General features: G+C 35.1%; 1 long non-coding RNA gene across 1 annotated transcript; it reads right to left on the bottom strand.

Annotated features, from left to right (window-relative positions):
• Nucleotides 1-407: 407 nt before the first annotated feature.
• LOC132110092 (uncharacterized) lies at nucleotides 408-3,477 on the bottom strand. The gene is made up of 3 exons (XR_009424583.1): nucleotides 3,443-3,477; nucleotides 3,302-3,368; nucleotides 408-612 (listed from the first exon to the last, which is right to left on the bottom strand). It is a non-coding gene; the product is annotated as an uncharacterized LOC132110092 (long non-coding RNA).
• Nucleotides 3,478-4,875: the final 1,398 nt, after the last annotated feature.

Below are 4,875 nucleotides of genomic sequence, written 5' to 3'. Positions count from 1 at the left end.
AGAGTTAGCAGCTGTGGGCTTGTTTGTATACAGATGCATGGAGCTCGTAATGATAATTACCCTGCAGCTGCACTCCAGGGCTCTGGGTTGCAGTTTCTCACCGTGCCACCATTGTGTCTGTGCGCAGAGCAAGAATGTGGGAAAGTGAAGTAATTAAAGTATTCTGTAACCCAATTAAGCAAACTGCCCCCAGCACCATCAGCAGGACAGGATTACATACTCAGAGAGGCCGGTGCTTCACCCAGCCTTTCTCCCAATGATACCTGCTGCCGCCCACAGTGTTTAAAGACTAGTTTAGGGGGTGTTTAACATCTAACTAGTCAAGTAAAAACAGTGTTTGACGGCCATTCTGCTTTGGCTAGAGAGTTCCAGGAGGAAGGATTGCTGGAAGAGATCAGTGGGAGCCACTGAGTGGGCCGAGAAAAATAGGTAAGCCTCTCTCCTCTGCTGAGTAGAGCTATTCATTAGCGCTCTGATTTATGCATCCTTCTGCTTTAATCTGCAGCCAGGCCAGTGAAGATGGATGGGTGACAGTCCCATCGGTCACAGCGATTCAGCGCTCAGTCACCGCGGAGACAAGCAGTGAAACCAGGAATGTTGGAAGCCCACAACCTGAGAAAAAAATTATATAGAAAAGAGAACAGATTCAATTTTTTAAATGTAAATCAAAAATTGATAAATGCAGTCGGTACTTTCCAGGAATGCAGTTCCATTATTTCGGGACTTTTGGATAATTCAAAAAATATATATTACAGACAGAAATCTTATGTTTTGTGCTGTGAAAAAATGTTGTTTTTAATTTGGCATTTAATTTTTTATGATTTAGTGTGTTTGATTCCTGTCACCCCGTCCCGTATGCGGGACGCCTACATTTACTTCACTATATTACAATTAAATCTAATCTGATCTTGACAAACTATATATCTTTGGAAAGGTCTAAGACTCCCAAATATTTATTTTACCAATGTTTTTTGTTAAAAATTATGTAGGAAAAGTAATAGATTAATTTATGACAAGAGTGCACCCTCAAAAATCTAAATTACAACAGGAGTTTCGACCTTTGTTTAAAAAAAGACTTCCTTGTTGCCTTTTTCTCTTTCACATTTTAGAAATCATCAGAAATTATATATCAACTGAAAACTTAAAGTCTCAAAATTCATCCTTTGAAACCCATTTTAAATTCAAACATTGCATTACCATGTAAATGGTGCATCAATATCATGTTACAAAATGTTTTCAGTCATGAATTATAAAAATTTAAGTTTGTATCATGAACATTCAAGTCTATATTCAAAAATGTGAGTGAGAGTTAAGGGGTTTAAACATTTAGTCTATATTTAATGTTTGTGTGTATGTGTATGTGTGTTTGTATGTGTGTGTGTGTGTGTGTGTTTTATTGGAAATAAATTTACCCTTTGATTTATGTTTTCAAAATTTCAATTTCATTTAAAATGAATAAACTTTTTTTTAAACAACTCATGTAAAATCTACTTCATAAAGTCGAGTTAATAAACTCAAAGTTAAATGCCTTTCACTGACCATACATGAAAAAATACACTTTTCTTTTTTTTGCATTTCAGGTCGTATTTTTGTAACCTATTTGTAAAAAATTTAAATCTATTTTATACTATTTCATCACATTATTATTATTATTATTATTATTATTTTTCACAAAAAGGAAATAATTTAATTCATCTGATATCCATCTCTTCTATTCAGACCCCAAAAAAGAGATCTTGTCTACCTCCTCTGGAATAAATAAGCAACACATGTATTGGTTTAGTGTCTTTTTGTTGAGTTGCTCTATCCTGTACCCGTTTGCTGGGCAGTGTGTTTGAAAAGAGTGAACAATGACAGTCCACAATGAAGGTGCTCAATTAACTGTATAACCCAGCCATCAATTAAGACATCAATTACCAGTTTGACTGATGGGGCTAAATGATGCGATTCATTTTCTCCATCCAGCGGAAAAACACTGGAAGTCACAGTATGTGAAAATTAGCTGATGAATGTTATATTCAGTCCATCTTGCCTTGATAAGATATGCAAATACATAGTTGTTTTTTTATTCTTCCTGTAATCTGCATGAATAAATAATACTATAAAATACCTATACTTCACTGTGAAAAAACTGAAATTATTCTAAATTTTAAATTAGATTCCTGGTCACATTCTGAATGTAATTTTTCAAATTATTCTCATTTATATGTCTTTAAATATGTTTTTTTTTTTTTTGGATATTGCTGTGATTGAGATTTTTTGTGCTTATTATAATTATTTCTTAAAATTCAATTATTGTATATTAAGCCTGAAATTTGGATTATACATAGTGCTGTTATTATGATATCAAGTAATATATAAACAAATATACAATTCTTTTGAAATAACAGAATTCTATAATTTCTGAGTAATTTTCTTTTTTTTTCCATGTTATCCTACACAAACCTTCATAATCCAACTCAATATGCTTGAAGTTCTGAAATGAAATGAGGGATACATTCAAAGGGAATGGTTAGCTACAAAAAACTAATTATGTGCCACTGCATATCATTTTGTTACAATGAGTACAAAGGTATTTAGATAATAAAGCAAGTTGTTGTAAAAGAACATTGGGAATGGTTCTATTTTCTATTCAGACAAATTTAGAGTGTATGATTGAAAATATTTTTGTAACCAACTTGGTAATTTAATTGCTTTATAAATGCAAATAAATTCCTGTTTGTTGAATCGCACAAGCTGACATAATTTACTTTTTTCAAAGATAGTATAGTTTGTTTTTGGCTTAATGTTTTATATTACATTTACATTTTATATGAATAACTTTCCTGTTATTCTAATCTTCCTATTTGAGACGAAATTACATCACTTATTAGCTTTTTTTCTTCATTAACAATTTGACAAATGCCCCCTTTTTTAACATCCCCATATCATTCTGCTTGACTTTCCCCCGGTTTTGAATTCGGTTATTTATTGCCTGTTCTGTTTCACTTGGAAAAGGTTGATAAAAGGAGGTTTTCATTTTCTCTATTGGATGTGACAGCTCCCTAACAAGAATAATGGAAAGGCTCCATTCACAGGCAAATCAGCCCAATTCAGCGTGCCCCTACACACTCAATGGAAGAGTCACAGCCCTTCCCTGCCCATTCCATCACAACCATCTCTCTTCAGCACCCCTCAAACTTAACACAACTCTTCCAGCAGACAACATTCCTCTTTGTCAACCTCTCTGCCCGGCCATCAAGCGGATGAATTGGTCAATAAGCGCATGATGAATTTTTAAAAGGACTAAACAGATGACAACCCTCAGCTGATTTTCCGGGCCTGTCTGCAACAGCTGATGATGATTTGAAAATCTCTCAGGACAGTTTCTGTTGGGATATACATTTGGCGTTTTAAAGGGACAATTCACCCAAAAATTTAAATTCTGTCATGAATTACTCACACTTGTGTCGTTCCAAACCCATAAGACCTATGTTCATCTTCTGAACACAAATTAAGTTATTTTTGATAGAATCTGAGAGCTCACAGATCCACATATATGTTGTTTTCATTCAAATCAATGCACAAGCCACATAGAAAACGTATCTGCGTGGCACAGCTGACACAGAACAACATACGCTGTTTGCGTTCAGTGCATACTCTCCAAAATGGCGCTAGGGTGACATGGACAAGACTAATTGTTGAAAAAAGTCATTTTATTTTCTTTTGTGCAAAAAAAGTATTCTCGTAGCTTTGTAAAATTACGATTGAACCCCCTGATGTCACATGGATTATTTTACCGATATTCTTGCTACGTTTCTGAACGTTGATCATGTAAGGACCCTTGCTGTCTATGGGAGAGTCAGAGAGCTCTCAGATTCCATCAAAAATAACTTAATTTGTGTTCAGAAGATGAACGGAGGTCTTACAGGTTTGGAACGACATGAGGGTGAGTAATTAATGACAGGATTTTCATTTTTGGGTGAACTAACCCTTTAAGATGGCAAATTGTGTGTTTAAACAAATTCTTTCAATCCATTGCAAATCTGCGTTTCCCAAACACAGAAATTATACATCCTCTAAAGAAATACGATATCATTCCTTTCACAATCTAATACCATGGATTCATTAAGAGAAACCCTAACCTTCAATCACATTTGTGCAAAACAGCATGTAATGACAAGAGGCCAAGCCCCTGGAATTCCTGTGCTTGCTGTACAGCAGCCAGGTGACAGCAGCACACAGGTGTGAGGATTCAGAACAGCAGTGCTGGGCTTGTTCACAGGGGATTATGGTATCAGAATTAACCTGGCTGGAGAGAGGTCATGGCTATGGGCTCGGGCCTGTGTAGGGTAGTGCTGTAGAGTGAATCTAAGCTTCCCACGATCCGTTAGCTGTGAACTCCTGAACGCAGTGGCATAAATAGGTTAAGTTGGTTAATTAGAAGAGAAATATCATTCCATCTAACTAGATAAACATTAGCCTGCTTGCATAGCACAGTATTTAAACTCAGCTTTTATTGGTTTTATTTGCATCATATTCTCTAATGCAGAAAAAAGATCTCATTACAAACAATGAACCCATAAAATTAATTAATCGGTCACACTGCGATCAACCTCTAGTTATCGTCTTTAAAAATCACGCAGGGTTATTAAATATCGCTTCAGAGCAGTATTAGCACAGCAACAAACGATATGGATTTAAAATGTAGCTACAGTTGTTTTGCAACAAAAAGCCAATCATTTAACCGAAAAGCGCTTGATTAATTAAATATTCATTCGCGTTGTACGTCACAGATAGTTTACTTACGCTCTGTAAAAAAAGTTTACTTATGCACTGTTTGTTTAGCGTAAAAAAAAGCGTGTGTTGTAAAAAAAGATGTCAGTCAAGAACTGT

This window comes from Carassius carassius, chromosome 29, assembly GCF_963082965.1.
Source record: "Carassius carassius chromosome 29, fCarCar2.1, whole genome shotgun sequence".
Classification (NCBI taxonomy): Eukaryota; Metazoa; Chordata; class Actinopteri; order Cypriniformes; family Cyprinidae; genus Carassius; species Carassius carassius.
This window is presented reverse-complemented; position numbering and strand designations above follow the sequence as displayed.